Source organism: Amblyomma maculatum, unplaced genomic scaffold, assembly GCF_055883805.1.
Source record: "Amblyomma maculatum isolate TAMU_Amacu unplaced genomic scaffold, ASM5588380v1 scaffold_30, whole genome shotgun sequence".
Lineage (NCBI taxonomy): Eukaryota > Metazoa > Arthropoda > Arachnida > Ixodida > Ixodidae > Amblyomma > Amblyomma maculatum.
In genome coordinates, this window is record NW_028146755.1 from 57,856 (window position 1) to 70,116 (window position 12,261).

The 12,261-nt window shown below is 45.4% G+C and overlaps 1 long non-coding RNA gene across 1 annotated transcript in view; it reads right to left on the reverse strand.

The window, feature by feature from the left end:
• Positions 1–9,163: 9,163 nt before the first annotated feature.
• LOC146170864 (uncharacterized) overlaps positions 9,164–12,261 on the reverse strand; it is a 79,178-nt gene continuing 76,080 nt past the window's right edge. Inside the window, exon 4 of the long non-coding RNA XR_014703084.1 lies at positions 9,164–9,446. This is a non-coding gene — a long non-coding RNA (uncharacterized LOC146170864). The remainder of the gene's footprint in view (positions 9,447–12,261) is intronic.

Below are 12,261 nucleotides of genomic sequence, written 5' to 3' on the forward strand. Positions count from 1 at the left end.
AAAAAATTATACACAGCACAATGAATAAGAAAATTAACGAGGGAAGCAATTAAAGAAAGGTATAAGAAGCAGTCACAAGTCTTGTAGCGTCATCATGAAGCTCTGAAATGAATGCTTCGGGAGGAGGCCGCACAGCCGCGCAGCTTGGCATGCGTACACGAGATGGAACAATGAATTTCTCAACCAGTGCGCGTCGATTCCCGCCGCGTTGTGGTGTTCGCAGGGCTGCGCGTGGGAACGAAAGACCAACAACCTTCTTGACGTTCCATTTCTCCATTACCCCAGCCCTCCCCTGTCTGCATCGGCCAGCCGTGCCCAGAGATCGGACCGCGCCGATGAGCGCCCGCTTGCGCGCACCGCTCGAGTCGAGTTCTAATAAATAGTTTTTTTTGTGCTCGCAAAAGCATTGTTTCCTCAAGCCAACCGCGGACCGCCCCATAACATTTTCTAAAAAATAGAAAGCCTCCCCAACTACCATCCTCAACGTTGCGTAAATCCATATAGTTGGTGCATCGACAAATGCGCGCGTCATCTTTCCCCTCCCGCTTCCACCTACGATCGAACCAATGATGGTCGTTCGACCTTTTATATTTACTTCAAATTATTATATATTGTTGCGTGATGACGGATTAATATTATCAGAGTCAGAGTTCCGAGGTTATCTGCTGCTCTGGCCAACTTTAGTTATAGATTACACAAATTATGTTCAAGTTAACTAGCTGAAAATTATCTGACTAAATATATACATTGTGAAGAGGAAGAAGTGCACAAGGAACATGCCAGTCAGTGGCATCGTGATCGCTGCGCGTGCTGGATCTGCCTGTGTTCGCTGCCGCTGTGTTCGAAGCTGATCTGCTCAGTCCTGCTGATCAAGTCCTGTTGATCCGCTGAATAAACCCCCCATTCTTACAACATGTTTTTATTTCCATTAGGTTAATTTCGCTTTTCGGGTATGAGTAGATGTTTTTATAAAATTCTCAAGATCGGCCCAAGAAACAAAATTTTCCTAATTTGCAGGCCTTTGCTTCAGAAAAGGATCATTGTAGAGCAGCAATAATTCCACGCTATGTTCTCAGCGTAGTTATCCGCAAACAGATAAAGCTTATATTTTATGTCATTTGAATACAGAGATACGATCGCACTGATTTACAGAAAACAGCGAGCATTGAAATTTTCTTAGGAAAACAAAAACAGTTTTAACACTGTTTAAACTTTTTCCACCTATTTTACACTACCTCAGCTTTCAAAATCATTAAAAACGCCTTGCATAATTTTGTTGCGCTAGTAATTATGGCCACTTCGATAAGGCATTTGTCGAATTATAGCGCACCGCGCAGATCTGAGGTTCTATGGAATTTGTGAATCGTTCAAGGTTTCTAAATTTTGCCCTATTATTGTAACAGGAAGAAATATATTTACAAAAGAGGATTAAAGATATATGCATTGAGAAACAGCCAAGGAGCCAGGCAGGCTATGAGGGCCCCCAGTTCGGCGCTCTTCTTTTTCTTAATCTTCCACAAACGAGCGCGCCACTCCGTCCTCATAATTCCCCAGCTGTAGCAGTATTTCCTCGATCATTGTTTCTCTCGACTTCGCAAATTGACGGTGACAGACACAGCAATGAATGATTCAGAATCAGTTTTGTACGCGTCGAGTTCCTGATACGCTGTGACATCATGCAACACACAGACGTTTTTCGCAATCACCTTCACCTTAACGCGGATTACAGAGAAAGAAAATTACGTTCAATGAGCAAGCAACGTATTCCAAATTATTTTAGTAAAATGGAAAAATTTTGAAGGACATGGAAATCTGCCTCAGTAAACACAGTGTTTCTGGGCTGCATTCGCTTTTTCGAATGACTCAGCAGCGCATATTATTTTCATTCATGTACAGTTTCTTCCATGCAGTCCTGGCTAGCGTGCCTGCATGAAGTGCGAACAGTAGATCGAACGCGCGGCAAAAGGCCCAATTCATGCCTTCTGGATGTCGTCATGTGAGAGAGGCATGAGTATCCGGTTATCAATGAGCAAAACAGCGCAAACTTCACAATGGACCGAGAAGGGCAGACGAGACACAGGCGCTTCTCCTTGTCCTTCTCTGTCCATTGGGAAGTTTGCGCTGTTTTGCTCTGTGATGAACAAACTAACTCGAGATGTTTTCTTCACGGTTATCAATATTTTTTTTTAATAAGCATTCGATACCTTGCTTTGCCACTGCAGCACCACATTCATGCTTTCCACTGATAGCATGTGGCGCAGCAGTTTCTCATGCGGCAGAGGCTGTCGCACGCGCTGGTGAAGCGGGCTCCCCGACAGTGGTCGCATCTCATTTACTTCCCCCCGTGTTATTGGCGTCTGGTTGCGGTGCGAAAAACAGGCGGATAGAATAGTGAAGCTCCAGTGCAGATGCATCGAACTGCTACAAGAGAGTTACTACAAGTCCTTTATACCTAGTAGCACGGGCAGAGGCATATTATGTTATAGTGTAGCCTCACCATAATATATGTATTGAAGTCTGTCGGTCTGAAGACGTAAAACGAGCTCTCACTGCATCGCCTCTTAAAACGAACGTCTGAGATGAGTACATCCCCGTGCTCATGGCCGCTCCGGTCATCTCAACATCTCAACTTTACCGTCCTCATTTCCGTCGACATCTTTTCTCTACTGTTGAACATATTTTTAGAACATGAAATTCAATCCTGTTTGCATTTTATTCGCTTAGTAGCCAAAACGTCAGACCTACAGCAATTGCAAATTCCTGTTTAAGGGTCTTATTGGACTGGTCGTAACTACTAGTGCCTCAATATTGCGCAATATATTTTTATGGATCTTGAAAATTGATGTCGAGAAGAATACGTGAACAAAGCTTAAAAAGATATGAAAAACGTTTTTTTTATTGTCCTCAGAAATTTTCATTGTAATAATGGTGAAGGTGATTTCGGAAAACATCTGTGGGCGGCCCTATGCCACAGCGCATCAAGAACTCTACGCATACAGAACTGACTTCGAATCATTCTTTGCTGTGTCTGTCACAGCTAGTTTGCAACGTTGAGACAAAAAATGACAGATGATGATGAGGACGAAGTGGCGCGCTCGTTTGTGGAATAATAAAACAAAGAAGTGCGTCGAACTTATTGCCTGGCTCTTCGGCTGAATACAAGTACCTTCGCACTTGTATTCAGAACTCGAACGTAACCACTGAGCCATCACGCCTTCTACGCTTCAGATTCGAATGTCATATTTGTTGGCCAGTCGCAGAATCCTTGTGGATTGTTGGAGAATGTTATACTTATGTTGGGCCCCGAAAGCTATAGCGCTCATCATCATCATCATCATCATCATCAGCCTGATTATACCCACTGCAGGGCGAACGCCTCTCCCATATTTCTCCACTTAACCCGGTTCTGTGCTAGCTGCATCCACTTGACCCCTGCGAACTTCTTAATCTCATCCGCAAACCTAACTTTCTGCCGCCCCTTGCTACGCTTTCCTTCCCTTGGAATCCAGTTTGTTACCCTCAGCCACCGTCGGTTATCCTCTCTTCGCACTACATGCCCTGCCCATGTCCATTTCTTCTTCTTAATTTCCACTAGAATGTCGGTAACTTGAGTTATTTCTCTGACCCACTCTGCACGCTTTCTATCTCTTAATGTTACCCCTACCATTTTTCGTTCCATAGCTCTCTGGGTTGTCCTCAACTTAAGTAGAACTCTCTTGGTTAGCCTCCACGTTTCAGCCCCATAGGTGAGTACAGGCAAGATGCAACTGATGTATACTTTCCTCTTGAGCGATACCGGTAAGCTGCTTGTCATAATCTGCGAGTGCTTGCCAAATGCGCTCCATCCCAATCTTATTCTTCTTGTTATTTCTTTTTCATGGTCCGGGTCTGCGGTTACTACTTGTCCTAAGTAGATATATTCGCCTACTACTTCCAGTATTCCGCTACCTAATGTAAACTCCTGTTCCTTCCCGAGGCTGTTGAACATTACCTTAGTCTTCTGCATATTGATTTTCAAGCCTACCTTTCTACTTTTCCTGTCTAGGTCATCAAGCATTATTTGCAGTTCATCTCCCGATTTGCTTAGCAAGGCAATGCCATGAGCAAATCGCAGATTACTGAGGTATTCTTCATCTACCCTTATCCCTAACTGCTCCCATTCCAAGTCTCTGAATACTTCCTCTAAACAAGCTGTGAATAGTACTGGGGAGATTGTGTCTCCTTGCCTAACACCTTTCTTTATGGGAATTTTGTTGCTTTCTTTCTAAATTTCTCGCCGTTCTTCCTAAGGCTCGATAGACCTCACTCTGGAAGCGACGGACCAACTGAGCATAGGCATTAAAATAAAAGTTGGGCTGAGGCAATTTACGAGACTTTTCTGGTTATAGGCCGACAAAAACGACCATCCTTTCGAGACGTGTGTTATTCCCCAGTCACACGGGCAAGTTTAGTGACGCTTTCACGAAGTGCACTTTCATAGGAAGAGTGACACTTTCGGTGCTCGCTGTCATACGGCACAATCAAGTGTCATTTTTACATGACGGCACTGGCGATGCGGATGCTGCAGCCCTATGTGGAAATTAATTATTTTTCACAAAAATACCTTAAAACTCAATTTTATTACCTTAAGCTAATATTCAGTTTATTTGTGCACTTCAGTATATGGTTTTCACAAAAAACAAAAGCATTGCGATGTTTACGTCATGCGCGCTTTTCGCTAAAACATGCATGCTTACTGTTGTTTACAAGCAAAACCGACCTCGTTTATTCTATATAGTTACGCTACTAACTGCGGTTATCGTGAACGTAGCTTTGCGACTTTGATTTGCATCGTTAACCGATAAAATGCCGGTAGCGCCTACGTATGGAACGCAGCCACCGGTGTTTGAGCGCGAAAACTACACGAGTTGTATGATTCAGAGCAGTGTGCATTTTTCGCACGAAATCATGTCCGACGGCGCTTCTATGCTGCCTAAAATGTCCAAGCGGCGCAGCACCACGCATGGCAGCATCGTCACGTCTTCACAGCGTTTGCTTGGCGTGTAGTTGTACGTACACAGCGTCGAAAAATGTCCAGTTTCCGCAGCATCACGAAAGTAGGCGAGAAGTTCGCAGCGTTCACAGCACCGGATACTACTAGCTTTTCGCTGTAATGCCGCCCGTGAGCGCCCGTGAACGGCAGAGCGCACGGGCCGCTCCTCCGTGGTCGTCGCTAGGCCCATAGTTTGTTTGGCATCAAAGTATCAGTGGGCGGCGCTTTCGTATGGCCAGCTTAATAGGATATATGGCTCACTTGTGGTACTGCCTTGAGAGAAATTAGAATAATGAGAGAAATGTGCTATTCAAATCGACGACTCCTTAGGAGCATAGCTAGCGTATACGTCTACTACAAGGGTGAGTTGCGCCGCGCCGCCGGCGACGATGGCTATGAAGTAGTGAGCAGAAATTTGCTTGTATCGCAGCAATTACTCCTGCTAGCGACTCGGTACGGGTCAACGATCCCCAAGAAGGATTAATTTGTGACATTGCTTTACTCCAGGGATTGGCAAAAACGAATTCTCGCACACTTTTCTGACGCCGGTGACAGCGGGGCCGGATGGGCCGTAAAGGTGCTGGCTTGGAGCTGGCGGCTTACGGGAGCAAAAGCGCTGCCTTCGGCCCGAGCGAAATGCTGCCGCGTCAAGTGACGACTTTCTAGAGATTGGGTTACAAATAACTCCAACTTCGATGATGCAGCTTGAGATACCGCATACCATCGAGGGGCAGCAGCAGACGAACCCCTTCGCTTTAGCGCAAGCACGAGAGCGAGGGTAGCTATTCAAGTGTACGCATTGTTTTAGTTGGTGACAGTTTAAATCCTTTGCCTATTAATAGAAACGCTCATGAAATTACGATAAACATTTCAAAACATTGTAATTCTCAAAAAATGTATAAGTAATATGAAGTGCCCTGTTGTCGAGACTACACACTCGCCTGCGGGACAAAGGGTAGTGAGTTCGCCAAACTCACTTCCCGCCGAGTGTGTTCGGCAGCGAGTGTCATTCAAGTTCGTCGTGTGACACGATGCGAATGACACTAAAGGCCAGTGCACTCGTTGAAAGTGACACTAAACTTGCTCGTCTGACCGGGGTATTAGCGAGGTACGCGCACCTGCGTGAAAAAGTGGAGAGACCACGCGCTTTGAAAAGTCTGCACGTCCGCTTTTTCTGAGGGTGTTTTCTGTTTAAGGTACTCTCTTAAATGTACTTGCCATCTTGCCCAAACAATTTTTGTCTGGCGGATCGTTTTGTATAAAATAAAAAAAAAGCTATTGTAGCAGTTTGCTCGAAGCTGTACGTGTTGGTTCAATGCTGCGTACTAAAGCTGGAACATGAAACCGAAGGAGGTTCTTGCCTCTATCAGCCTCTCTCGCCTCCCTGCTGTTCACCGGTAGTCTGCGCAGAGCGTGCGCAAGCCAACAGCGCGTGTGAGACGCGCCAGCACAGTCGGTGGGAAACAGGCGGAGGAAGAGGGTGGATGTTTACTCTGCGGGCGCGTTGAGGCCAAATTACAGGCGCCGAGGAGCGCGTTTCATCGTACTGGGCGCGCCGCTTTCGAGCTCGCACGATGTCGACAATCGCCGAACCTTTTGCTGTAGTCCCTTTTGTTGACTCTCCGAGTGCGTTTTTTTTCTGTTCTTTTTTGTTTGTCTATATATATATAGTCTCACTATTACTGCCTGTAATATATAGATATTGATGCTTATTCGCTTATTTGGTCGAGTTTGTATTTTTCCTCCTTTTCGCGTTTCGGGGTTTGAACTGTTGTCATATTACTTTTATGGATTCCGTTACGCGTGTTTTTACGTTGTGTTTCTTCTTTACAGCAATTAAATGCATATTGTAGCGCCCGAAGAAGAACCGCGATCGATTCGACAAAGACGACGACGCTGCTGCCGTGACTCGCACGCGTGCTGGTTCCGCTGCCGTAGTGCTGCACTGCGCAGTTGCCCTGACTCCGAACCCTTCAATGCTGTGTCTGTCACAGCTAGTTTGCAATGTCGAGACGAAACATTACTGGATGGCGATGAGAATGATGAGGACGAAGTGGCGCTCTCGTTTGCGTAAGATTAAGAAAAAGAAGTGCGTTGAATGGGGGGCCTTCATTGCCTAGCTCCTTGGCTGTCTGTCATTGTATATATCTTTAATCCTCTTTTGTAAATATATTTCTTACTGTTACTATAATATGCCGCAATTTCAAAATCGTGGGTGATTCACAAATGCCGTAGAATCTTCAGATCTGCGTGGTGCGCTACGCCTTGCACCAGGGCCTTATTGAAGTGGCCGTAGTTTCTAGCGCAATAAAATTATATAAGCCGTTTTATGATTTCAAGAGCTGGGGTAGTGGAGAATATGTGGAAAAAGTTTAAACAATGTTGAAACTTTATTGTTTACTTTCCTAAGAAACATTCGATGTTCGCTGTTTTCTTTAAATTAGCGCGATCGTATCTGTGTATTGAAAGCTTATATAAATATAAGCTTTAGCCGTTTAATACATACCTATACTGAGAATATAGTGTGGAATTATTGCTGCTCTGCCATAAACCTTTTTTGAAATAATAAGGTCTGCAAAGTAGGAAAATTTCACTTCTTGGGCCGATTTTCTGAAATTTTCTGAAAACATCTAAACTAACTTGAAAAGCGAAAAATAACTGAATACAAATAAAAACATGGATACATTTAGCCCGATAATTTTCAATTGACTGTAACAGATTTTCCGTAATTCATAACCAAAGTTTTCCAAAAGAGCAGAGAAGATAAGCGCGAAACTCCGCCTCTTCATTCTTAATTTCCTGTGGCCGGAAAACTTTTTTGGCAGCAAAACCAAATTGCAAGTCTCTTCTTTCCAGTCGTCTGACAATATTATATAAAGTTTTAAAATTAATGTAAAAGGTCGACCGACAATTTTTTTTATCTTATGTGGAAAATTCTACTTTTTTATTCCTTTGCCACCGCCTAGCGCTGCTGGAATGATCGGGCTCTAAGCTAATAGGCGGAACAAACTAATTTGTTGTTTATTGCCGATATGTATGTTGTGCACCATATGAATGTACCGGGGCTTGTTATTCTCGCAGTCTGCGCGAAAAACTGCAATTTTTTTTCTTTTTTCCACCGTGTGAATGCCCAAAACGTCTTCCGGCTTTTCATTTTCCAGGGATTGCGTCTAGAAAGTACACACATCGTATTCGGTCCTTTCCCCGGGTAAATAGACGATGCTGCGCGTAGTTCCTTATGAATAATGCAAAAGCACTAGCACAAAAAAAAGGCTGAGAAAACGACCATTTTTTGATCAACTTGAGGCAACGTTTTCTCTCTCGGCAATGAAAAAGCTACCTTCTAATCATTAATTTAATGTCACATGATGGTGCTATGACCATATGGTTTCGTTTTGTATGCGCGTTCTCACTGACAATTGGATTTGTACTAGAGATTACGTAGATCCAGGGATATAATCGGCGTCCACTACAGGCAACTTGCGTCGTGAGTGCTAGCCGGCTTCCTGGACAACATGGTACGCGGTCGACCCTGGGCCGCCAAATGTCGCAGCAACCGCTGTCAAACAGGTCGGCGTTCAGTTGGGATTACAAGTTCGGGCCATGGATGCTGGTCGACTTCTGCCCAATCTAGTACATGGCCGACTATGGGCTGCCCAATGGCCGAGCTACCATGGCGGGAATGGTCGGCGTTCAGTCAGGTTCCCGAGCTTGGGCCTTGGTTGATGGCCAACTTCCGCCCTACCTGGTATATGGCCACCATGGGCCGTCATTGTACCGAGCACCGAATGCCGGCAGGTCGGCTGCCGACCAGCTGCCGATGACCGGCCATAGGTCGGCAGTCGGCCAATGCTGTCTGGGCTCTGAATCGGAGAATTGTCCTATACCAAGAAAATGGAATTTAAATATGTATAAGAGTTGTATTTATCAGCGCACACCCAGCAGTTGTAGATCTGTGGTGTATAAAAATGTGGAGGTAAAAATGAAACTCAATGTATGCTAAATATTTGCTTGCACAGGGAAGTAGTATATTGCGAAATGCTTGACCCTCCAAATTTTACCCCTATGGGCTTCACAACCAGCTAATGTTCCCTGAATGTTGAGACTGCCACTCGCCTTATGTCTTCATCGCAAGCAGTACAAAAATATTTTATTTGGATTGCAATTTACAATTATGACGATTGAACAGCCAGCAACACATTGAAACCCCTCATTTATGGTAACGGGGGGTTAGTCCCTTTGCATTTTGTCATATCATAAACAATAGAAGGCTTAGGGTCTTTGCAGAAATCATAGTACTCTTTCTCGCAAGGGCGAAAGACAGTTTCCCGATTGACAGGCTTGGGGCTGAAAATAGGCCCGCGGCGCTCATCAACTTTTTCATTCCATTGGTACATCTCACACTTCGTTTTACCTGCAAAAGGAATGAAAACGATTTTAAAAGAGCAAGAACAGTTGCTACAAATTCAGCACACACCAAAGTGTCATCAATAAATGTCATCCGAAAGGAATCCGTTCACAACGCTGAAGTAATAAGGGCGCCCGATTACTGACACAATTATTACGCGTTCAACACCAACCAAGGTCGGGAAACAGAAAGGGTTGCATTTTCAGTCTGATTCTTGAAACAAATTTCTTCAGGTAAGGTCTCTTCATTGGCTTTGATACAGACAACTGGAGCTAACAGCGAATTGTTGAACCTAGCTTCATAAGTGGAGCTTAATTCACTAAGGAACGGAATGGATTAAATCAAATTCAGCATATTGTAGCGCAGTGAAGAGAATGCCTTTGGCGAGAAATGAGAACACTGGATTTTCGCTCAACTTCACTCTATATTTGGGCGGACTTGATTCCGCAAAAAAACTAAACAACCTGCGGCAGAGATAGTAGCAATTTTGCTCGGTGGTTGTCGATCTACGATCTACTTGTTTGAATAGGGTCGACCTTATTCTCTCTTGAACGGCGCTGTAATAGAATAAGGTGACATAGGGCAAGATGGCACCTCATGTCTTGTGTTCCGCGTCGATGTTCAGGATGGCTCTGTCCACGATGTTTTTTTCCAGACTCTCTGTAAGTCCGTTTGTGTGAGGGTGGTAGGCGGTCGTTCTGCGGTGGCTAGTCTGGCTGCACTTCAAGAAAGCTTGAGTGAACTCCGCTGTAAATACTGGCCTCCTATCAATGATGAGTACTTGAAGAGCAACCTGGCGCAGGAGAATGCGCTAAAAAATCTTGGCTATTTCTGCTGTAAAATAAGGCAGTGAGTTACGTTCGCCTAGTTCAAAAGGTAATCGGTGGCCATGATGACCCGCTTTTTAGCTGTTGATGAAGTTGGAAAGAGACCAACCAGACCCATTCCCGTTTTCTGCAATGGATTGGTCGGGGTGGTATGGGGCTCTGTATCCCAGCAGAACTGATCGGAGGCGCTTTGATTTGCTAAAACTCACGATAAGATTTCTCGTAATGAGCAACGTCAAAAGGTAACTGCGGCCAATTACACTTTTCTTAGCTTGATGCGATGTACGTGCTATTTCCTGCTGTCGGCTCATTGTGGAAACTGCAAAGTTTCTTTTAGGCATTCGTTAGACACGACAAAGAGGCATGTGGTTCCGTTGGATGTGAAGTCCTGTATAAGCACGTCGCTATGAAACGCCAAGGACGACAACTGACGCCTGGATGCAGTAGGAGGGGAAGCATTCTTTCTAGTTAATCCACTAGGTCTCTGAAGACAGGGACTGAACGCTGCTATTTGTCAAAGGGCTGAAGCTTACCTGTCTCAAGAATGCGTCGATGTCGTCTCCCATCAGAGACGCATCAACAGGGGCCGTTGGCAAGCAGCCTGGGTCAGAATGCTTTGACCGCACTTGTTGACAACCGTAATGTCCAATTTTGGGAGGCGTAACCTCCATTGTACAAAGTTGCTTGAGAGTCTTCGAAACTGGCGAGCCAGCAGAGCACATGACTTCATCTGCTTTGCCGCGTAGGAAATTATAATGAGGTAAAATGCGAGATGGCGGCCAAACATAACACCTAAAATTCTGAGTTCTTGTTTGAAGCTCAGCGGCCGGCCCGCAAAGCGCACGTTGGAGTAACGCGTTTCCACGCGTTACCCCAACGCATTTACGCGTTACGCCCACGCCATGAGACAGTAGCATACAGAAAGTTTGTTCCCACGAGATGGTCACACGGGAGCGGGAGGCCCAGCTGGCTATTCTGTCTAGGACGACTGCACACAATTGTTCTAATTCACGGCGCATTCTGTTAGAAAACACCAGAAAGTGTTACATACTCGAAAACGTCTATGACATATATTCCGCAACAACGGGAAACAGGGCATCCTTGAGGCCAGCTAAGAATAGGATTAGCAGACACTTCCTCGCCCGTGCGTGTGCGGTAGACCACCGTTCGCTGGAACAGGAAGGAACGTAACAGCTGATAGAGGTTGGATGGAAGAACGCGTTCATGAAAGTAGCAAAGGACGAGGAGATGCCAAACGCTATCAAATGTAGCCAAAAATCCAGGAATATGAGCACCAGGGCGTGAGCCGTCCGCACCGAGGCGAGGGCTTGAACAGCACTGCGTGGTGTGTGAACCCAAATTGGTTAGGCTGGAGATGGCCCCTGGCATTCAAGAAATAGTATAGACAACAATGTAGTAAGCGTTGGAATAATTTGCCCAGTATTGATTTATTGCTATTGGCCGGTTGAAAGTAGAAAGATAATATGGAAGGCCCGGCTTAGAAAGGAAGAATTTCTGCCTTTTGCGCCACGCCGAGGGCAAGTTGCCCATACGGAGGGCACTGTTGAAAAGGAAGATGAAGAAGGATGGGTGGGCATGTCAGAGGCCGGTAGCAATGGAACAGTCAGAGAGTCCAGTCCGGGAGCCGTGCACGTATTGAATGCGTTCAACCGTAACGGAAGCTCGTTACGCGAGAACGGTACATCAATAGGTAAGGAAGGGTTGTAACGCAACTCGACAGATGCACGGATAGACGCGTGTAGCTCTGAATAAATTGAAATATCATCACAGGCTACCTGTGTGTGGAGCAAAAGTGCTGCGGACTCGAGGGTGGGTGGCCGTCAGGACGTCTTCATCGATATCCAGGGGCGCTAGTAATGCGCGTACGCAAACATCAGCGAATACTAGATTAAATGGTGCGCCGAAAAGATTTTTGCAGGTCGCATCGCGGCATGCCTGCTGTATAACCGTGTCCCCATTGGCCTCCTTGATTC